The sequence below is a fragment of the Natator depressus genome, chromosome 3 (genome assembly GCF_965152275.1).
Source record: "Natator depressus isolate rNatDep1 chromosome 3, rNatDep2.hap1, whole genome shotgun sequence".
Lineage (NCBI taxonomy): Eukaryota > Metazoa > Chordata > Testudines > Cheloniidae > Natator > Natator depressus.
The window spans coordinates 28,829,195-28,854,162 of record NC_134236.1 but is presented as its reverse complement, the minus strand read 5'-3'; positions in this window follow the sequence as shown (position 1 = coordinate 28,854,162).

The following is a 24,968-nucleotide window of genomic DNA, read 5'->3' as shown; positions in this document are numbered from 1 at the left end:
GTTCACACCTTAACTGCTAGAAGAGGGCCTTATTCTCCCTGATTGAACTAACCTTGTTATCCCTAGCCTGGATTCTTGCTTGCATATTTATACCTGCCTCTGGAAATTTCCATTACATGCATCCGACAAAGTGGGTATTCAGTCACAAAAGCTTATGCTCCAATACTTCTGTTAGTCTATAAGGTATCACAGGACTCTTTGCTGCATACCCACAAAAGGTTATCAACAGTTTCTTCCACCTTGCAGAGTGCACATAGTCCATCTGTGTGTCTATTTATTCAGAAAAGCTACAATGGCCAGCCCTTTTCTTGGCTCAACTTCAGACCCAACCTGCTCCTTCCCAGCTGCCTCCGATCTTCCATTAAGCTTTATTGAGCCCTGGCTCTCCTTCAGGTGCAGCATATTGGGTTAATTGACCTAACTTAACCTATTCTGCCTTGTGTGGGGTGGACACTCCATCACAGTCACCAAGGTAAAATTTTCAAAAGTGCTTTAGGACCCTAACTCCCATTTTCAAAAATGACTTAGAGCCAGATCCACAAAGGTATTGAGATGCCTCTCTACCTATTTAGGTGTTTTAGCCTACTATTTAGAGGCTACGGACATCCTCAAAACCACCGTTCACATGCTACCTACCCCCATAAGTACCTAAGTCCCCAAGGCACCTAATTTGCCACCGGTCAGCATTTGCAAAGTTGCCTAAGCACTGACACCTCTCTCCGCCCCCTTCCTCGTCAAGCTGTTTGGAACTCTTGCTCAAGTTGAAGTCCTGGCAGCCTGAAGCGGAGCTTAAACTAGATGATCTCCCACTATCAGTCCAACAGGATCTGATCCTGTAGGTGTTCTTAGACATGATACTGGTCACAAAGGTGGCCGGGAGCAAGCAGGTTGGGAATTTTTGTGTGTGTGTGTGAGTGCCCTAATCACAAAGCTGTTGGCTATTCTGGAGTGGGTCTCTCTCAATTGCTCCTGTTGAAGCTGTTCTACTTTGTTTTTGACCTGAGCAGTTAGCTAAAAATTCAGGCTTTTGTAGGCTGTTCCAGATAAGAGAAGAAATTGGTGAGAGTCAGGTATTTCTTTGATACAATTTTGTTTATTTACAAAGTCTGTGTCCCTGAACACAGTAGGAGACAAACAGCAGGAGACAGTTCCTTTGTTCACTGTTCCAAGCCTGCCTTCCCAGCCAGCACTCTGTACCCCTGTCAAAGTTCCTTCCCCAATCTGAACTCTAGGGTACAGATGTGGGGACCTGCATGGAAGACCCCCTAAACTTATTCTTACCAGCTTAGGTTAAAAGCTGCCACCACCAAAGTGTGACACAAAGAACAGGGGAAGTACCCATTTGGAAACGTCTTCCCCCCCCCAAAATATCCCCCCAAGCACTACACCCACTTTCCTGGGGAAGGCTTGATAAAAATCCTCACCAATTTGCATAGGTGAACACAGACCCAAACCCTTGGATCTTAAGAACAATGAAAAAAGCAAATCAGGTTCTTAAAAGAAGAATTTTAGTTAAAGAAAAAGTAAAAGAATTACCTCTGTAAAATCAGGATGGTAAATACCTTACAGGGTAATCAGATTCAAAACATAGAGAATCCCTCTAGGCAAAACCTTAAGTTACAAAAAGACACAAAAACAGGAATCTACATTCCATTCAGCATAACTTATTTTATCTGCCATTTAAACAAAACAGAATCTAACTAGATTGCTTACTAACTCTTTACAGGAGTTCTGACCTGCACTCCTGCTCTGGTCCCAGCAAAAACATGACACAGACAGAGAGGACCCTTTGTCCCCCCCCCGCTTTGAAAGTATCTTGTCTCCTCATTGGTCATTTTGGTCAGGTGCCAGCGAGGTTATCTTAGCTTCTTAACCCTTTACAGATGAAAGGGTTTTTCTCTGGCCAGGAGGGATTTAAAGGTGTTTACCCTTCCCTTTATATTTATGACAACCCTCCAAAAAAGTTTTCTCTTAGATTTTTTTCTGATTATCAGCCTTCTGTTGCTGTCTACCTGGCTTTTTCTCCTGCTTCTGATCTCTGTGTGGCTTCAGCTTGTTCTCTTTCTCACACACACACACAAAGCTGGTCAAACACCACCTAGCAAATCCTTCCAGTCACAGATTTCTTTATTCTTGGTGACAACTGCTATAAAGGTCTCTGTTTCCACAGTCATCCTAACTGAAGGGTGGTGGCTACACCCATCAGCTTCAATGATGTTTAGCATAAACCACAACAATATTAAATGGTCATTAGGCCAGGGAGAGCGACTGACTGTACAGCTCAGTTGTGAGGGCACTCTCCTTGGAAGTGGGTTCAAATTGCTGCTCCAAATCAGGCAGGGAATGGAGTTGAAATCCAGTTTCCTACATCCTATGTGAGTGCCTTAACCACAGGGCTACTGGCTATACTGGGGACTCTTTTTTGTCCATGAGAAATGTGTAGGTTGAGACTGCCAGAGTACTTAAGTGGCTACCAAGAGAGGGTCCACAGCTGAGAATCCCAAGCAGGAGACAGCTATCACTGGTGAGCTACTCAGGTGCTAAAGAGCCAAATCAATCAGAGTATTTGAGGATGTAGGCCAAAGCCCCATTCCATTCCTCTGTATCTGACCTCTGACTGGCTTAGGTAGCTTCTCACTCAGCTTGCTGGCTTCTGAGGGGAGATGGGAGTCCAATGTGGGTCTGATGATTCCACTAAGCCACAGGGAACCTAGGAGTCAGGTGTTGCACTGCTCAGTGTTGCAGTGCCTAGATCACTTTGGGCTGAATGCTAAGAAGGAGTTAGATGCCTAAGTTCCTGATTTAAGCCTCTAAATCTCTGTTTTGGGACCACTGCAACTCACAAAGCTTCTGCTGAAATCCCGTAGATGCCTATACTCACTCAGCGCCTAAGTCTTTTCAATAAAAGTTTCCTAGGCACCTATGTTTCTGTCTTTGGGCACACACTGCTGCCTCCCTCTAGCGTCCAGATGCCTATCTCTTGCCTAAGTCCCAGAGCAATTCACAAAGCTGGGGAAGATAGGTGTTCAACTGCCTAACTCACCTAAGGGACCCAATCTAGTAGGTATGCTCAGAGATTGTCTATCAGATCATCCTCCATAGGTGAGATTACACAAAACAACCTGGGCTTTCATCCCAATGGTAAGGTTACTATGACACTGGCCAGTGTATGACCCATAATAACTTAACAAGAGGCATTGCAATTGTAATTAAGACAATCCACTTATGTACGAATATCAAATAAATGTTAATTAGGCTAGCAATCCCCAGTTCATTCACTTTGTATTGATAAGAATCAAAGAATAGTTGCTAAATGTGTGTGTTTGTGTTTACCTATCTTGTTAGAAGTTTACCAATTATGTATGTCTCTGTGTTCAGTTAACCTTAAGATCAAAGATGTGAGACACTGCAGGAAACTAATAATATTATCTACATTGTCTTCAGCTTAACTATCTCTGTTACAATGGAGGACTGGCTAACTGACTTATGTAAATTAGTATAACTAGTTTACCTGTGTAGGCATAGGAAATAAAAGATTAATTTAGAATCAAAGGTTTCAGAGTAGCAGCTATGTTAGTCTGTATCCGCAAAAAGAACAGAAGTACTTGTGGCACCTTAGAGACTAAAAATTTATTTGAGCATAAGCTTTCATGGGCTACAGCCCACTTCATTGGATGCATACAATGGAACATATAGTAAGAAGATATATATATATTTATAGAGAGAGAGAGAGAGAACATGAAAAAGCGGAGTAAGAAGCTAATTAATTAAGATGAGCTATTATCAGCAGGAGAAAAAAACTTTTGTAGTGATAATCAAGATGGCCCATTTAGACAGTTGACAAGAAGGTGTGAGGATACTTAACTTTAGGAAAAGAGATTCAATATGTGTAATGACCCAGCCACTTCCAGTCTCTATTCAAACCCAAGTTAATGGTATCTAGTTTGCATATTAATTCAAACTCAGCAGTTTCTCATTGGAGTCTGTTTTTTAAGCTTTTCTTGTTTTAAAATTGCCACCTTTAAGTCTGTTACTGAGTGGCTGAAGTGAAGACCAGAGAGGTTGAAGTGTTCTCCTACCGGTTTTTGAATGTTATGATTCCTGATGTCAGATTTGTGTCCATTTATTCTTTTGCGTAGAGACTGTCCGGTTTGGCCAATGTACATGGCAGAGGGCATTGCTGGCACATGATGGCATATATCACATTGGTAGATGTGCAGGTGAACAAGCCCCTGATGGCATGACTAATGTGATTAGGTCCTATGATGGTGTCCCCTGAATAAATATGTGGACAGAGTTGGCATCGGGCTTTGTTGCAAGGATAGGTTCCTGGGTTAGTGTTTTTGTTGTGTGGTGTGTGGTTGCTGGAGAGTATTTGCTTCAGGTTGGGGGGCTGTCTGTAAGCGAGGATTGGTCTGTCTCCCAAAATCTGTGAGAGTGAGGGATCATTTTTCAGGATAGGTTGTAGATCTTTGATGATGCACTGGAGAGGTTTTAGTTGGGGGCTGAAGGTGACTGCTAGTGGGGTTCTGTTATTTTCTTTGTTGGGCCTGTCCTGTAGTAGGTGACTTCTGGATACTCTTCTGGCTCTGTCAATCTGTTTTTTTTTCACTTCAGCAGGTGAGTATTGTAGTTTTAAGAATGCTTGATAGAGATCTTGTAGGTGTTTGTCTCTGTCTGAGGGATTGGAGCAAATTCGTTTGTATCTTAGAGCTTGGCTGTAGACAATGGATCATGTGGTGTGTCCTGGGTAGAAGCTGGAGGCATTAGGTAAGTATAGCTGTCAGTAGGTTTCCGGTATAGGGTGGTGTTTATGTGACCATTGCTTATTAGCACAGTAGTGTCCAGGAAATGGACACTATCAACCTCTCCGTCAACCACCATCAACCTCAGCCTAGACCCAAACCACAAAAGAGGTCCATTTCCTGGACACTACTGTGTTAATAAGTGATGGTCACATAAAAAAACACCTGTTGTTTTTTTTAGAATCAAAGGTCCACAAACTATCTGTATTGCCTATTCTTCCTGCTGTGACAATTTCTGTGAGCAGGCTTGTCAGCCTGCTAGAGAGCTATAAATAATGGATCCTGGGCATGAGCCTTTCATCTCTAGGCTGCTGAAGTTTGAACAGGGAAAGTTTAAGTCAGGGGACTGAGATCTTCCAAGTAGTGACTTGGAATACCCTGGAAAATGCATGGAAAGACTCTAACAGACTCTACATCTAAGCTGCCTTTGAATTCTGATCTGTGGGATAATTCCAAAGAAACTTTTTTCAAGCCCACAGATATAACATCACTGCTATGATCCTGATGTAGGAACACTGAAAATCACTTGCATGTGTATGCTTCCTTCACCATTTAAGAACTCTCTTCTTTCTTTTATTAATAAATCTTTAGTTAGCTTGCTAAGCATTGGCTGACAGCGTGATATGTGGGTAACATGTGAAATATAGATTGACCTGAGGGTAAGTGTCTGATCCTTTGGGACTGGTAGAACTTTAAGTATGGTGAATACGGTTTTCAATACCTTCTCACTATATGAGATTGATTTGTTTAGATGTGAACCAAGGGCTGGAATACCTAAAAGGGGACTGTATGTGACTTCTTGGTAACCAGTGTGGTATTACAGAAGTAGTTTGGTTACTGGCTTGGTTAATCTAATTATAGAATAAACCACCAGTTTTAGGGGTTTCTTCCTGTGATGGGGCAGTTGCCCCTCACTGGCAAAACAAGGGGTTGAAAGCAGCCCTAGGGAGGCTGTGCCAGAGGCAGACAATCAGAGAAGGGCTGGAGGGAGCAGCCAAGCAGGGCCAAGAAGGCCCATATAAAAAGGGAGCTGCAAGGCAGAGGAAGGAAGTTTTCTGCTCTGAGCCCAGGGAGGATTAACTGACTGTGTCTGTCCCTGTTGGGCCAAGAGAACTGCCAGGACCCTGGACAGAGCAGTGCTGTAAACGGGCTGAGGAAGCCAGAGATGGCTCCTGGCTGGCTGCTGGGTGGGGGTTGCAAACTGAGGCCCTGATACAAGGGTTAAGAGGATGCCGGAGTCATGTGGGAAGTGGCTAGACCTTGGACTGCAGTTCGCCACTGACAGGAAGTGGCTGAACAGCGGACTGCAGGTCCCCCGGAAGGGGGGACCACAGTGTGTGGCACGGCCGGAGGGCTGTGTTGCCGAAGAGGACGCTGCGGTCCTTGGAGAGACATGGGTCCAAGAGCGGGAGTCACGGCAACAATGCACCACCTGAAGGGGGTGCACTTAACCGCAGAGCTAATTCCCAAGACAGGCTGAGGAGGTGCCAGAGTGGTGAATGCCATCTTTATTCCTTGCAATTTGCCCTGAGTGTGGCATTCTCAGTGTGGCCCCTCCAGGCACCTGGTCATAGTTTCTCACCTGGGAGATGAGAGACACCCCCTCCCCCCCCCACACACACACTCCAAGTCCCTCCCCACCTGAGGGGAAAAGGGATTTGAACAGGGACCTGCCACCTTTCAGGTGATCAATCTAACCATTGGTCTATGGATATTCTGATGCAGGAGGTGACTCTCTCAACTGTTGAACATAAGAACGACCATACCAGGTCAGATCAAAGGTCCATCAAGCCCCGTATCCTGTCCTCTGACAGTGGACAGTGGCAGGTGCCCCAAAGGGAATGTACAGACAAGTTATCATCAAGTGATCCATTCCCTATCACCCAATCCCAGCTTCTGGCAAACAGAGGCTAGGGACGCCATTCCTTCCCATCCTGGCTAATACCCACTGATGGACCTATCTTCCATGAATCTATCTAGCTCCCTTTTGAACCCCGTTACAGTATTGGCCTTCACAACAGCCTCTGGCAAGGAGTTCTAGAGGTTGACTGTGCGTTGAGTGAAAAAAAAATACTTTCTTGTGTTTGTTTTAAACCTGCTATCTATTAATTTCATTTGGATGCCCCTTGTTCTTGTATTATGAGGAGTAAATAACACTTCCTTATTTACTTTCTCTATACCACTCATGATTTTATAGACCTCTATCATATCCCCCCTTAGTCACCTCTTTTGCAAGGTGAAAAGTCCCAGTCTTATTAATCTCTCCTCATGCGGAAGCCGTTCTATACCCCTAATCATTTTTGTTGCCCTTTTCTGAACTTTTTCCAATTCCAATATATCTTTTTTGAGCTGGGGCGACCACATCTGCATTCAGTATTCAAGGTGTGGGCATACCATAGATTTATATAGAGGCAATATGATATTTTCTGTCTTATTACCTCTCCCTTTCTTGATGATTCCCAACATTCTATTCACTTTTTTGACTTCCGCTGCACATTGAGTGGATGATTTCAGAGAATTATCCACAATGACTCCAAGATCGCTCTCTTGAGAGGTAACAGCTAATTTAGACCCCATCATTGTGTACGTATAGTTAGGATTATGTTTTCCAATGTGCATTACTTTGCACTTATCACCATCAAATTTCATCTGTTGCCCAGTCACCCAGTTTTGTGAGATCCTTTTGTAGCTTTTTGCAGTCTGCCTGGGACTTAACTATCTTGAGTAGTTTTGTATCATCTCCAAATTTTGCCACCTCACTGGCAACCCCTTTTCCCAGATCACTTATTAATATGGTAATAGGACTGGGTCCAATACAGATCCCTGGGAGACACCACTATTTACCTCTCTCCATTCTGAAAACTGACCATTTATTCCTACCCTTTGTTTCCTATCTTTTAACCAGCTGCCAATCCATGAGAGAACCTTCCCTCTTATCCCATGACTGCTTATTTTACTTAAGAGCCTTTGGTGAGGGACCTTGTCAAAGGCTTTCTGAAAATCCAAATACATTATCAGTGTATCAGTTCCTCAGATCTGTCACCCAAAAAGAATGGCTCAGGTTTGGGAATCTCCCTCACATCCTCAACAGTGAAGACCGATGCAAAGAATTCATTTAGTTTCTCCGCAATGGCCTTATCATCTTCGAGTGCTCCTTTAGCATCTCAATCGTCCAGTGGCCCCATGGGTTGTTTAGCAGGCTTTCTGCTTCTGATGTACAGTATTTAAAAAAAAATTCTATTACTTTTGGAGTCTTGGCTAGCTGTTCTTCAAATTCTTTTTTGGTCTTTCTAATTATATTTTTATACTTCATTTGCCAGAGTTTATGCTCTTTTCTATTTTCCTCATTAGGATTTATCTTCCACTTTTTAAAGGATACCTTTTTGCCTCTCACTGCTTCTTTTACTTTGTTGTGTAACCACAGTGGCTCTTTTTTGGTTCTCTCACTATGTTTTTTAATTTGGGGTATACATTTAAGTTGAGCCTCTATTATGGTGTCTTTAAAAAGTTTCCACGCAGCTTGCAGGGATTTTACTTTTGGTACTATATCTTTTAATTTCTGTTTCACTAACCTCCTCATTTTTGTGTAGTTCCCCTTTCTGAAAGTACATGCTACAGTGTTGGGCTGCTGTGGAGTTTTCCCTGCCACAGGGATGTTAAATTTAATTATATTATGGTCACTATTACCAAGCGGTCCAGCTATATTCACCTCTTGGACCTGATCCTGTGCTCCACTTAGAACTAAATCACGAATTTCCTCTCCTCTTGTGGGTTCTAGGACTAGCTGCTTCAAGAAGCAGTCATTTAAGGTGTCAAGAAACTAGATCACAGCATCCCTTCCTGAGGTGATATGTACACAGTCAATATGGAGATAGTTGAAATCCCCCATTATTATTATTATTGAGTTTTTAATTTTAATAGCCTCTCTAATCTCCCTGAGCATTTCAATGTGGATAAATCATGAGTGAATCATTGGAGCAGAAGCACTGGATCCTGAGTCTCCCACATCCTGGATGAGTGGGCTGACCACCAGGCTATGGAGTCATTCTCATGCTTGTGCTCACTCATGCTCTCTCTTTCTTTCTCTTACTGATTTATCAACAGAGCAATTGATTCAATAGGAGAGATAGAGGGACACCTTACATAGATCAATGTTAATAAAATCATAGAAGACTAGGGTTGGAAGAGACCTCAGGAGGCCACCGAGCCTGAGCCTCTGCTCAAAGTAGGACCAACACCAACTAAATCATCCCAGCCAGGGCTTTGTCAAGCTGGGCCTTAAAAACCTTGAAGGATGGAGATTCCACCACCTCCCTAGGTAACCCATTCCAGTGCTTCCCCACCCTCCTAGTGAAATAGTGTTTCCTAATATTCAACCTAGACCTCCCGCACTGCAACTTGAGACTATTGCTCCTTGTTCTGCCATCTGCCACCACTGAGAACAGCCTAGCTCCATCCTCTTTGGAACCCCCATTCAGGTAGTTGAAGGCTGCTATCAAATCCCCCCTCACTCTTCTGCAGACTAAATAAGCCCAGTTCCTTCAGCCTCTCTGCATAAGTCATGTGTCCCAGCGCCCTAAACATTTTTGTTGCCCTCCACTGGACTCTCTCCAATTTGTCCACGTCCTTTCTGTAGTGGGGGGCAGTTCTCAGCAGTCCCTCTGCATGGTGCCTTGGATTGTTAACTTTTGGGGGCAGGACTGTCTCCGACTATATGTTTGTACCATGCCTAGCACAATGAAGCCCCAGTCTCAGCTGGGGGCCTCTAGATGCTACAGCAGTACAACCAATAATACTAATTACTATTATTATACTATAACTACTTCTTTTCCTCCTCGCTTCTCTTCCGTAAAGTACCTGCCTAGCAGATTTGTGTGAAGATTCTCTTTGTTTTTATCTCTGATGTCGAACCCAAAGTTTTATAATCCTTCAGGACATTTGACTGCCCCATGAGAATAAAAGTTCATGCTCTTGTTTGCACAGTAGGTAACTGTAGAACGAGTGCAAAGAATGCTGAATAATTTGCTGCCCTTAAAATTAATGCAGAAACTTTTTGTTCTCAATCCAATCATCATGCTGTTGCCAAAGGTGAGTTCTTTGATGCAGAGGGGCAGTGATGAATGATGTGCAATGATAACTGAAGAAGCTATTGAGTCAGGCACAGACAACTAAAGACACACTGTAATGACAGCCTTGAAACAAATGGCTGGCCAAGCTAACATGCCTAGGGCCTGTTCTGATGATTGACTGTGAATCAGTGAGCTAATGGGGACTGCATGCTTTAAAATATTTATTTGCCATCATCTGCACCCCTGGGGGGGGGATCTTTTTAGTGCCCACTATAAGATTTTGAGTTCATGTTTGTTTATTTTTTGACAAAATTCTGCTCTCTTCAGCTCTCCTAATGCACTTTGCACTTACATATAGCAAAAGCTCAATTTTTCAGAGGTCTCTGGGAACACCTGAAACCTTAGGGTGATCAGAGGATCAGATAATAGGGGCTGCCAGCATTGCAGGCATTACAATCTGCACTGAGGTTTGGGAGACTGCAGAACTGAGAGTTGTGATTACAGACCACCAGCCAGCACTGTTTTCATTTTACCAGGCATGCCTTACTCCTACTGAGCTGGATGTGAGTGAGCTTATTATTGTTACCCTTGTCCTCCGTTACCCTTCTCTCCTATTGTTGGCTACAGTCATTTGTTGCATCTTGTCTTAAAATAGGCTCCTGGGGGCAGCCTTTCTTGTATGTTTGTGCAGCTCCTAGCACAATGGGCACAACCTCAGATAAGGTCCCCACCCCTGGGCACGAAAAGAATATTATAATAATAATAACAACGTAGGACATCTCAACACATCCAAACTTCATTAATCTGAAAAGGGGTTTCATTTGAAATGGCCAGTGCACGTGAATCTGTCTCTGATAAAAGAGGGTTTGGGATAAGTTTGGAGAAAAAGTTTGGAGAAAAAAATTGTGGAAAACGCCTTTCATCTAAGGATCTCAAAGCACTTTGCAATCATTTACTAATTAATAAGGACCTGCATCTCCCATGAGACAGACACCACCAGTGAAATGATTCTTCACAAACCCATTTTACAAATACAGAAACTGAGGCATGTTTAAGTGGCCTGCCAAGGCTGCAGTGCGAACTGGTGGACTAGTCAAGAACAGAACCCCAGGATGAAATCCTGGCCATGTTGGTGTTAATGGTGTTCAACCTTTTGAATTCAATGAGGCCCAAATTTCATCCCAGCAGTCCTGACTCCCAGTCCCAATTAGCAATGGGTTTTTTTAGATAAATCTGAGTTTTATATTTTTATTATTGGGAACTTTCTATACCTTAGTCAAAAACATTCTTTCAAAACATGTATTTATAATGAATTAGTTCTATTCCACATTCCAGGCTGTCATATTTCCTTGCATACAATTTGATCCATATAATGTCAATATTAGCCAGCAAATTTTGCCATTAACAAAAGGAAGAGATAAGCCTATGACTTCATCATCACATATAGGCAGCATTGTACTCTTCCAATAACATCTGTAGGAAATTAGAGAGAAAAAAGACAATGTGTTTTATTTGTGCTTGTCTTGCTATATATTGAATAGTATAACGTTAATGAAAACTGTACTAAACTTAAGGCAGTCAGTGCCACATGATTGCATTTAATAAAATAAAGGTTGAAGTTGGCCTATTCACTTTACCTTTTCTGACTATTGGAGAAGAATAATAAGCAGCCAGTAATTCTACAGAGTAAACAAAAGGATCTCAGCTAACAATGACTAGGCAGGACCACTCAGTATAGTATAGTATAGAAAAGTAAACAATGCCATTCAGTGAAAAATCAGCTAATAAAAAGTCCTGCTATTTTCAGTCAAGGACACTGCCTCATAATACTGAAAAGATTGATAAAGCTTTAGCTATAGCTGCATTAAGAACGTATCTTATAAAAGAATGAATGGGTTATAACTCAAGATGTGGGGCATATGACAGAGCTTTCTGAATAGAAATGGCACACTCTTTAGTCCTGTCCTGCCTTCTTACCTGACATTGTTCCCTCAAATCTATCAACATGCACAAACACATAAGACACCACTGCAATTGTATATGTATTTATATTCATTATAAGCAGCTCTGTGGCATTCGTTACCACAGAACCTCTCTTTTTTAAGAAAAAAAAAGCATAAAGAAAACCCTAGGAGACAATAAAATGTGTGTGACAAACAGGGATCCTAGTTTTCCATGCTAAAAAAAGCATTCTCCGATAAAAAACATAAAAAACCGCATTTTTCCACAATTAAAATGAAACACTGAACTCTAGTTTCTACAATATATAGGTATCAGTAGAACACAGTGTTTTATTGATATATTTACAATTTTAAGCAAGTTCAAAGCCTACTAATGCCATCAATCATTATAATAAAATAAAATTTATACAGGTGCAATTTGTATTTCTGACATTTCTTTTATGTTTATAGTCTGTATTTTCAGAAAATTGGGGGGGGTTTTTAAATGCACAAAAAATAAAGTGAAAATTGCTTGTATATTAACATTACTCACTTTCTGAGATAGTCCTGGTTATCAAAATAGAGTTGCAGGATTCCATCCACATTTTTGTCTTTCAGACTTTGGCCCTGAGCTGAAACTTTTCTCCATGTCAGCTGAATTTACACTCAGTTGGAGGAGAACCACTGTTTTGCCAGGTTGGGAACATGATCTTCAACAGACTTCCAGAAGTAAATGGGATCCTCGATGTCTCCAAACATGTCTTTGGCAATCCCTAAATACGCTGGCCAGTCCCCGTGGCATCCCTCAGACAGCTTTAATTGCAGTTTCACAGTTTCGTAATCTGTACAAGCAGCGCCTACTTGTTTAGGATCCAGTGCACGAACAGTATGGAGAAAATCAATTGCTGGTGGTTTATTTTTTAGGTTGTACTGTCCCCATTTATCAGCAGAACTTTGAGCCACTGCAAATCCATTCGCATTATCAGTTGATGATGCAAGATGCTCCAGCCATTGAAATTAAATCTATGACCATGTGGCACACTTTGTGTATTTAGTGTTTTTTGGGACTGTAAAATGTCCAGTACTGTCACCAGGCAACCACCGTTCTCTGCAAAGTATTTCAGGTTAGCGTGCACATCTTCTATCGCAAACAGGCTGGCTAGTTCCACAGAACAGATGTATACCCACGTTCCATTCATTCATGATCCGTGAACCCACGACAGAACAGGTAGTACTGTGCATGGCACTTTACACAATTGAACCATGTATTCCCCTGGTCACAACTGGTTTGGGTGGAAGTGCTGGCGAATCAACACTGTGTTCATTCAGGTATCTCAATAACTGTGCACAATGAGCTGGAGCTTTCACTCAAAGTGACAAAGGAATCCACTTGCTTAAAGTTATCTCGTATGGCTGGTGCATAATGCAAGCTGGGGGAGGTTAAGCCTCCCCAAACCTCTGCTAATGTTCCCTGTCCCAACTCCGGGTGTCTGGGGTTTGGGGCAGCTTGGGCGAGAGGGCTGGGGGTGGCACGTATGGGTGGGCCACTCAGGTGGGCTGGGGCTTGGAGAGGCTTATGAAGGTGGGGCAGCTCAGGCAGATGAGCCAGGCTAGCAGGGGCGCCTCCTGCTGAGGTGCAGGGCTTGGGGCTCCTCTGGCCATGGTGGGCAAGAGCGGGGGAATGGGGGCAGGGCCTTGGGCAGAGGGCTAGCCTCCCCGAACGGGGGGTTCACATGCTGCCCATGGTATCTTGCCAAGTATTTCCTGCCAGAGCGACTATATGTGCATAGCAATGACTATGTACACAATTTGACCACAGGTTTCAAAGCATATCATTACAAGCCTCTGCCATGTAGCTCGCACGGTCTGTTACAAATGCTAATATTCAATCCATTGGGATGCTGAATTCCACCATATAAGAAATCAAGGCTTGTGAAATGGTGGCATGATTAACTTTTCCAAAGTACGCTGTCTGTACAAGCGGTGGTGCAGTAGTGTCAGCATGCTTAGGAGGATCTACCTTGAGCGCCTAAAATAAAACATTAATAAGTAGTCTGTTTTGTAAGTTGGTTGTTTCCATCAGCGATCACAGCAATGGAGTTTCTGTTCAGGTCACTGAGAAGGTGCTGTTTTTCCTCTTCAAAAAGAGTTGGTAAGTAATGGGAATACAATTCATCTGACTTGGGAATGACACCGCCTCCCTTAATGCACTTGCTCAAAAAAAAATCTCTGACAACAGGTAAATAGACGCGATAAATAGACCGCTGAGCGCTCTCCCGTCAACTCCGGTCCTCCAGCAGAATGAGGAGTATAAACGGAGCCGACGGGAGAGCGTCAGCAGTCCACTTATCACAATGAAGACACCAGGAGGAATGTCTGCTTTTACACACATTCGAACAAAATCTGAAGTGACAGTTTCATGCTGTTCTTTGGCAGTTGTAAAGCACTGGACTGATCCAGTCACAGTGCATTGTTCCGCTAGTCCTGCTGTTTCAACCTCTTGCTTTTGCTTCTTTTCATTCAGTTTATGTTTAGCACTTTCCATGTGTTCTACAATTATCTGCCTCTGAATGCAAGCTACAGTACAGAACATACAGTACAATACAGTTGCTGCGTACAGTATAGAACAGCACATTACCATCAATGTGAAATTTATCCTTGCCAAAGTCAGTAACAGTCTTTTGGGGTGATTTTTAAAGTGTTCAGCATCTTTTCATAACTTTACTCACTCATGTCTGGAGGCTGAAGTGAAATTTGAGATGCACTAACACATAAATTCCATACACCACAGAATAACCTCTATATGCCAAAAGCAGTTTATTGGAGTATGTTTAGCTATGTAAATTTAAAGCACATTCAAAAACTGAACAAGAGGAGGAGGATAGTGCACGCATTGAATAAGTGACACTGGTACTTTCAGTAAAATTTAATTAATAATTAATATATGGGGGGGGGGGTTTCCCGCAAAGTATAAAAAGATTCCCTGTAAAAACGCAAATTCTGCATTTTTCCACGTTCTTCCGTGGCAAACAGATTTCTAGGATCCCTGGTGATAAATTATTCTATTGTGATCTTTTACTGAAATTCTTGTCCATCCCAACCCCTCTCCTTTTTCAACATCATCAGATAAGGACAATGGACTTCAAAAAAGTAGCCTTTAACAAACTCAGAGAAGTAGTAGCTAAGATCCCATGGAAAGAAAATCTAAGGCATAACAGAGTGCAGGGGAGCTGGTGGTTTCTCAAAGAGATAATATTAAAGGTACCACAGCAAACTATCCCAATGAGAAGGACAGACAGGAGGAATAGTAAGAGGCCAATATGACTCCATCAGGAACTCTTTAACGGCCTGAAAATAAAAAAAGAATCCTACCAAAAGTGGGAAATGTGCACAAATTGCTAAGGAGGCATAGGCGCCAACTCTGTGGGTGCTCCAGCCCTGGAGGGGGGAAAAAAAAAAAGAAGCAGTTTCTAGCACCCACCGGCACTAGAGTTGCAGCCCCAGCTAGGGATCAGTAGTTCCTGGGCAGCCCCGCCCCCACCCATCAGCTAATAAGATGGCTGTGTTAAGCGCCACTGAGCTGCTCAACTTTTGTAGCCCCTGGGCTTGCTGCACCAGAGGCTGACCCAGCCTTTGGTGAAGGGTGGGGTCCCTCCTCCAGCAGCCTCAGGGAGCTGCTCCAATGCTCTAGCCAGGGTTAGGAGTGGACGAGGAGGGAGCACAGGGCTCCTTCTGCTCTACAGGAGCCCTGCCTGATCAGCAGCGGTAAGACCCTGCTCGCCTGGGTCGTCCCACCTGCTACCTAGATCTCCAGGGCAAGCTCCAGATCCCAGCTGGCTCCAACTGCAGGCAGCACTAAGTGAGTCCTGTTTCAGGCAGAGGGCACCTGGCTCGGGGGGGCGGGGAGTCCACCATGGGTGCAGTTTGGGGCTGGGGGTGCATTCAGAGTCACTGTCACTGCCTTCCCCCATTTCTGCTCGTGCCGAGCTGCTCTGCTCTGCCTAGATGGAGAAGTGTCTGTCCTCAGGGTTGCCATTTATGGGATGAAGGGGGTGGGACTGTCCTGGCCCCCCAGGATAGTAAAAATCTGGGGGCAAATGTGTCTCTCTTATCCCTCCCTTGCACCCATGCATCCTTTATACCAAATAATCATTTGGCACTGAAGTTAAAACAAAATCAGACAAAACAGTTTTTCAATGTGTGATTTAAAATCCCTTCCCCTCTCCATTGCTCAGTTTTCTGCCTCTTGACTCTCCTGATGTTATCATTTCACTAATTCTCCTGTTATTACAGGCTTTGTCTGGACTAGCATATGTCCTCCTGTTATAATTAATTTCCAATTGTTTGTTAAGTGACTGTAAACACGAATCTAGATGTAAACATTTGCAAAGTATCAGGACAGGGTGGCTCAGCCTCAGGCAAAACCACAAAACTTTGTGCCCCAGAACAAACATTTGTGGAAAACCTGTTATCAACACAATTAGCATTTACGATCAGTTAGCTCAAATTATATCAGGACCACCAACTCTAGTCTAGCCAAAGCCAAAGCATGAGTCCCCCAGACTAGACAGGACCTGGATTTTTAATATAAAAGGAGGTAACATAAATGTGTCTTCCCTTCCCAAAACAAACTAAAACAAACATACAAACAAACAAAACCACCTAGGTCCCCAAATCTTCATCCCTTCTTTACACATCAGGTGAAAATCAAACAAAGGCACAGTCTCAGTTATTGCTCCTTTACAGATCATCTTTAAAAATGAAATTATCGTTTACATTCCTAATTCCCCAAAATCAGGGTTACTGCTGACTTTCTGGGGCTGAAAGACTGGATCTGGGTGTGAAAATTTGTCCCTTTCCGCTGTTGCAATTACATATAGACAGAGTGCTGGGAGCACAATAGAATAGGTTAGGGTAAGAAAAAAGTGATTAGGGGAAAAGAGGCCCGCCCCCAAAAAAATCTTGTCTTGAAAATAGCCACAGGGTTGGTTTAGTATTCAAGATTTTTGAGATCATTTAAGTGAGATACAGTCCCACTAAAATAATCATGTAACATCCACATTTTATACTTCTTATAATTTTTTTTTTTTACACACATACTTGGGGCTCAGACTATGGCTCTAATCCTGATATTACTCTGTTGGGACCATTCGTGAATCATTTCCACCACCCACTTCCCTTTTGGGGAAGCAATAATTAAAAAGAACAGGAGTACGTGTGGCACCTTAGAGCCTAACAAATTTATTAGAGCATAAGCTTTTGTGGGCTACAGCCCACTTCATCGGATGCATAGAATGGAACATATAGTAAGAAGATCTGTGTGTGTGTGTGTGTGTGTATATATATATACACACACACACACAGAGAAGGTGGAAGTTGCCATACAAACTGTAAGAGGCTAATTAGTTAAGATGAGCTATTATCAGCAGAAGAAAAAAAACTTTTGTACTGATAATCAAGATGGCCCATTTAGACAGTTGACAAGAAGGTGTGAGGATACTTAACATGGGGAAATAGATTCAATATGTGTAATGACTCAGCCACTCCCAGTCTGTATTCAAATCTAAGTTAATGGTAGCTGGTTTGCATATTAATTCAAGCTCAGCAGTTTCTCCTTGGAGTCTGTTTTTGAAGCTTTTCTGTTGCAAAATTGCCACCCTTAAATCTTTTACTGAGTGGCCAGAGAGGTTGAAGCATTCTCCTACCATTTCCCTATGTTAAGTGTCCTCACACCTTCATGCCCCCTGTCATAAATATAAAGGGAAGGGTAAACCCCTTTAAAATCCCTCCTGGCCAGAGGAAAACTCCTCTCACCTGTAAAGGGTTAAGAAGCTAAAGGTAAACTCGCTGGCACCTGACCAAAATGACCAATGAGGAGACAAGATACTTTCAAAAGCTGGGAGGAGGGAGAGAAACAAAGGGTCTCTATCTGTCTATATGCTGCTTTTGTCGGGGATAGAACAGGAATGGAGTCTTAGAACTTTTAGTAAGTAATCTAGCTAGGTATGCGTTAGATTATGATTTCTTTAAATGGCTGAGAAAAGAATTGTGCTGAATAGAATAACTATTTCTGTCTGTGTATCTTCCCCTCAGACAGAGACAAACACCTACAAGATCTCTATCAAGCATTCTTACAACTACAATACCCACCTGCGGAAGTGAAGAAACAGATTGATAGAGCCAGAAGAGTTCCCAGAAGTCACCTACTACAGGACAGGCCTAACAAAGAAAATAACAGAACGCCACTAGCCGTCACCTTCAGCCCCCAACTAAAACCCCTCCAACGCATTATTAAGGATCTACAACCTATCCTGAAGGATGACCCAACACTCTCACAAATCTTGGGAGAAAGGCCAGTCCTTGCCTACAGACAGCCCCCCAACCTGAAGCGAATACTCACCAACAACCACATACCACACAACAGAACCACTAACCCAGGAACCTATCCTTGCAACAAAGCCCGTTGCCAACTGTGCCCACATATCTATTCAGAGAACACCATCACAGGGCCTAACAACATCAGCCACACTATCAGAGGCTCGTTCACCTGCACATCCACCAATGTGATATATGCCATCATGTGCCAGCAATGCCCCTCTGCCATGTACATTGGTCAAACTGGACAGTCTCTACGTAAAAGAATAAATGGACACAAATCAGATGTTAAGAATTATAACATTCATAAACCAGTCGGAGAACACTTCAATCTCTCTGGTCACGCAATCACAGACATGAGGGTCGCTATCTTACAGCAAAAAAACTTCAAATCCAGACTCCAGCGAGAAACTGCTGAATTGGAATTCATTTGCAAATTGGATACTATTAATTTGGGCTTGAATAGAGACTGGGAGTGGCTAAGTCATTATGCAAGGTAGCCTATCTCCCCTTGTTTTTTTCCTACAAACCCCCCCCCCCCCCAAGACGTTCTGGTTAACCTTGGATTATTGCTGTGCACTGTAAGATGAGCTATTGCCAGCAGGAGAGTGAGTTTGTGTGTGTGGTTTTTGGAGGGGGGTGTGTGGGGGGGGGGGTGAGAAAACCTGGATTATTAAACCTGGTGGGCTGGAAATGACCCACCTTGATTATCATGCGCATTATAAAGAGAGGTTTCAAAGAGGGATGGGCTATTACCAGCAGGAGAGTGAGTTTGTATGTGTGTCTGTGTGTGGGGGGGGAAGAGTGAGAAAACCTTGATTTGTGCTGGAAATGGCCTTCCTTGATGATCACTTGATGATCACTTTAGATAAGCTGTTAGCAGCAGGACAGTGGGGTGGGAGGAAGTTTTGTTTCATGGTCTCTGTGTGTATATAATGTCTTCTGCAGTTTCCACGATATGCTATGCATCCGATGAAGTGAGCTGTAGCTCACGAAAGCTCATGCTCAAATAAACTGGTTAGTCTCTAAGGTGCCACAAGTACTCCTTTTCTTGTATCTTTTTTGTAACTTAAGGTTTTGCCTAGAGGGATTCTCTATGTTTTGAATCTAATTACTCTAAGGTATCAACCATCCTGATTTTACAGAGGGGATTTCTTTACTTCTATTTACTCCTATTTCTATTAAAAGTCTCCTTGTAAGAAAACTGAATGCTTTTTCATTGTTCTCAGATCCAAGGGTTTGGGTCTGTGGTCACCTATGCAAATTGGTGAGGCTTTTTATCCAACATTTCCCAGGAAAGGGGGGGGTGCAAGTGTTGAGAGATTGTTCATTGTTCTTAAGATCCAAGGGTCTGGGTCTGTAGTCACCGAGGCAAATTGGTGAGGCTTTTTACCAAACCTTGTCCAGGAAGTGGGGTGCAAGGTTTTGGGAAGTATTTTGGGGGAAAGATGTTTCCAAACAGCTCTTCCCCAGTAACCAGTATTTGTTTGGTGGTGGTAGCGGCCAATCCAAGGACAAAGGGTGGAATATTTTGTACCTTGGGGAAGTTTTTGACCTAAGCTGGTAAAGATAAGCTTAGGAGGTTTTCATGCAGGTCCCCACATCTGTACCCTAGCGTTCAGAGTGGGGGAGGAACCTTGACACCCCCAAACATAGCCAAATGCATGGCCAACGGACCACCAGTTTGCACCTGGGGAGTGGGTGAATTTAAGTGATTGTGATAACAGTTAAGAGTCCATAATTGATTGATCTCAAGGTTGAGTGAATATTCACTGAAGCATTCTATTAACTGTCAGCTTTAAAATATTTATGCTCTCAACTGTCTTACCTGAAACCCCTTAAACCTTAATGAGAGGGCAGGAGATAGCTGGCAAAGGGTGGTGACAGTGAGCTGTATTCACCAGCATTAAAGGGACCGAGATTTTTATGAGACAAATTATTAATGCCACACTTATACTTCTTAAAATCACTTACTCCAGTTATTACATGGAGATATTATTATGTTTGCTGGGCATTTGTTTTAATGTATGGAGTTTAAAATGCTGTACTTAGGACAGACACTGCACTAAGAAGTTATTCCAGAGAATTCTAGCCAACCACAAAGATTTTAATCCAAGCAATCACATTAGCATATACTGAATACGGATCCTGTCCTGAAAACCTTTACTCAAGGGAGTTAATCACTTTGGCCCTAATTCAGGAAACCATCTTTATTCAGAAAGCACTTACGCATGTACTTAACCACATGCTTAATTTAAGCATGTGTTTTTAAGTGATTTCCTGAGTCAGGGCCATTGAGTTGAAGAATTCTTGACAAACTTAGTCAAACTTTTTCTGTTTCTTTCTTGTTAATTGGCTAAATCAAAGTCTCGGATCTGAACACACATGATTCCAGATACCAATGGGGATTTTGTAACTCCAGTCAAACGTATCTGGAATCAGGTGTGAGATTTTAATTCCTGGTGTATTCAGTTCTATAAAAGATATTAAAATTTAAATATATTATATATAATGAAAGGGGTAATATAAACTAACTATAAAATATAATAGTTCTATTGACCTTTGTGGGCTTGGGGGAAGTCAGATATTGTACTAAAACCTTTTATCATTCCTATGTTTTTCATTATTTTTTACTAAATGTAAAAATTTGGGACCAAACCTGCACTTTTAGGGTAGGATTTTCAAAAGTACCCAGTGTTGGTCTAACTCTTTGACAGTCTGTATCCGTATGTTCACATTTTTTACAAAACTTTAATGGATTTTGTGTGAAGTACGCCTTGTGAGGTATCATTTGAAAACGTATAATTTGCTAATCATTACTGTCCTGCTAAAATATGTGTGGCAACATTGTATGTCAAGTTATAAGATTTTACCATATAACATTACTGAGACATATTCCAAGTTTAGAAAAGCAGGCAAAAATGGGTTCCTTGAAGACAAAAGACAAATTGACGACTCAGCCAAGTGTCAACAAAATCAAATGAAATGGTTAAGCAGACATTCTTTGGCAGGAAAAAGATATGTGTGAGAAATTCACATCTTGGCAAAGAAGCAGCTGGAAATTCCTGTCTCCCCAGGCTTTCTGTCACTTGAACCCCAGCTGGAGATGATTCTCAAAGAAGAGGAAAAGGATAAAAATGAGGATCAGAGGCCGCAAATCATCTTTCTTCCTCTACTCATGGCATAGACAACACTTGAAGGACAAAGAAAGCATCATTAGACTGGGGAGAGATCTTGGCTGAAAGGAGTTGAGCCAGTAAGACTGCCACAGCGTGTGATGACAGAGACTCTTCGCTTTGAATTCACTTAGCTTGTTAAACTAGGTATTAGATGGGTTTTACTTTTTATTGCTTTGTAACCAGTTCTGAGTTTTATGCCTCATTATTTGTAATCACTTAATCTATCTATAGTTACAAAACTTGTTTTATTGTTTTATCTAAACCAGTGTGTGTTTGGATTGAAGTGTTCAGGGAAACTTCATTTGAGATAAAAAGATTTGTGCATATCATTTTCTATTAATGAAATGACAGATTTTATATGCACTTGCATTGTCCAGGAGAGAGCTGGCTCTCAGTGGCTGGCTGAAGCACTCTTGAAGTGTAGCTGGAAGTAATATATAGCTGGGAGGCTGTGTGTGAGCAGATCAGGATTGGTTGCTCTCACAGTGAAGCCATGTAAAAGGCACTACAAGTTGGAGAATTGAGGGGACACAGTTATTCATCAGTCCAGATTGTACCCTGGGATATGTCACACTCTTCTCATACTGAAGTCAATGGCAAGCTACCATTGACCCCAATGGGAGCAGAGTTAGGTCAACGCTGAATATTTGAGAATTCCCGCAAGGACAATGGGAGTCATCACCACCTCCCAAGAGGCACTTTGCAACTTTCAGGATTGAATGCTAAATTGCCACGTCTGTTTCGATACCTTTGGTTCCTAGCTTGATTTTACAGCAGTGTTAGAGGGTCTGACTCTGATCTCAAATCAGAAGTAAATGCTCCATTGACAGCGGTGTAACACTGATGTAAAGTCAGTGTAAATGAGAGCAGAATTGGCACAATAATTTTGAATTGGTTATCTTGAAACTCATTTTCATGCATACAAAATATATCATGAAGAAAAAATAATTTTACTATAAAATTAAACAGTTGACTGGCATTTGAGGCAGAAAACCCTTATCAGAACAAAAATCCCTTTAATTATAGAAAGGGAAACTAAAATAGGTTGGCCAAACACATATTAATGTGTCCATAAAGGATCTCATTTCAAAGTTTTCTGGATTATAAAAATTGTCCTGGAAAAAAGTCCCACAAAGTTTAAGAATAGAATTGTTGTGAATTGACAAATGACAATGCATATAAATCGTTACCTACCTCGCATAGGCTGCAGACATTTTAATTTGCAGGCTAATTTACTTTACATAAACAATTTAAGCAGCAAACCTCTTCCTCCAGCTAGAAGTTTGTGTATGAGAAATGACTTATCTGTTGGCCTATGACATTAGACTGATATTGACTTGTTGCTGACAAGGTGAGAGGTTCTGCTAAGCTGAAGTACAGTCTTTTCCCACTGTACTTTAAATCATTGCTAATTTTCCATTCAATCTATAGAGATTTGGCACTGTTGCTATAATAATTCACGGTTCTCTTAGCAACAGTGTTCCCCGCTTCCCTTGACTTACAGCTTTGTCCATCAGTGATGTACTTGTTCTTGTACACACACACACACACACACACACACACTCTTCAACATACATACATACAGTGCACAATTAAAATACATGCCGAATGGCAAATTGCCAAATTTGTCCAACTAGGGCACTTTATTGAATGGTAAAAAGCAATGCTGAAAACTGTTCACTAAAAACATCTGCTCTTTTCCCAAGCCAAAGCTTCCTTTATGACAATCACCTGAAAAAAACAGATTAAGAAGCACCGGTGATCAGATATCAGACATGTCAAATCAAGAATTTCACAGGGGGTCCCCAGACAGCTGATTTCTATTCACCTTTCAAAGATCATACATTCTCTTGCATGCTAATAATTGAACTTTCCCATGTTCAGTTTGTTTTTGACTCTCACTCTTAAAGTTGGACTGTAGATTCTTCATGTAAGTAATTGGAACTATTCATGTGCTTAAGCACACACATAAGCATTTGAAGGATCAGGGCCCATATGTTTGTTCATTACTGTTAGCTGCCTGGCACACTTTGGGTGCTTAGAAATAAACAGTTTAACTTATGCCAAAGATGTGAAACTTGTTCACTTTTTTACATCCTTCACTTCCTTAATGTTTAGTTCCCCTGGAAGAGTGTTCTTGCAAACTAGGTATCTTTGGCTGCAGCCATTCCAAGCAGCCAGAACAGATATGGCAAATAAAAATACCTAACTTTTGCAAATTCCCTTATGTCTTCTAAGAGCTTTACAACTGTCACAGACTAGTCTTTGTGAGAGAGGTCAGAAAAAATTATATCCCTTTTATAGTTGGGGAAACTGAGATAGAGAGAGGCTAAGTGACAAGTCAGAATCAGGAGTACAATCTCACCTGATTTCCTGACTTCAAATTCTGAGTTAAAACCAAATTATGCCTCCCTGGTGTAACTGGCTGCAAATAATTATTTTTTCATGCAACATTGTTTCATGTATGCCATTATTGTTACCACCCATAAAGGGACTTGGAGAGTGATTAAAAACAAGCCTCAATCTGTCTGAGTGCAAAGATTTTAGACACTTAGTAATGTAAAGTGATGTTTTACAACAGGCAAATCAAACCGTAAAAGCTGCCATTTATGAGTGCATTCATTTAGATATTGAAACCCTTTTTTGCTTGTGAAGCTGCTTGGAAAGTAGCAGTTTCTATTATTTTCCAACAAAGCTATAATCCTGTCACTGCCTTGTATGGCTGTTTCACTTCCAGGGTATGTCTCCACTGCAGTTAAAACCCTGCGGCTGGTCCATGCTAAATGACTCGGGCTCACAGGGCTCAGGCTAAGGAAGCTGTTTAATTGTGGTTCAGGCCCAGGCTACAACCCAATCTCTGGGACCCTTCCACCTTGCAGGGTCCTAGAGCCCGGCTCTAACCTGCACCCAAACATCTACACCCCAATTAAAGAGCCCCTTCACTTGAGCCCCACAAGCCCAAGTCAGCTGGCACAGACCAGCTGCAGGTGTTTAATTGCAGTGGAGACACTCCTGGGGCCTTTCTTAACCACTTCTAAATGATTTGGATGCAGTTTCTTACACATTAATATCAGTCCTGGACTGTGAACATATGATAGAGTAACAGATGGGTTATAAAGTTACTACTTAAGGCTACTACTTTGCACCTCCCAGATTCAGAGCTGGGAATCCCCACTTCAGATAAAATGGCACTCCATCTTTATAAAAGTCTTGGTTAATAAGTTACCACAAAGATCTGGCCCTAAATTCAGTCTAAAATAATAAATAAGCATAAAAATTTATACAGTCCCCATACATATACCTGTTCTATCCTTTACCATATGCATGTTCTGCAAAGTGGCATGAACAATATGTTGCATCCCCTGTCCTGAAGTATGTAGAGTCTAAAATAAGATGAATGACCACAGCACAAGAAAAGGACAACTCCTAAGGAGAAATAAGATCGATGGTTTGCTAATTACCTCTGCTGCAATGTGCCAAGGGCCTCCTTCCTGAAAAATCAGTGAGAGTTGATAGCACTCAATGACTCACTCACTGACTTCCTGCAGTGTGCAGGAGGTCAGGCTAGATGATCATGATGGTCCCTTCTGAAGTCTATGA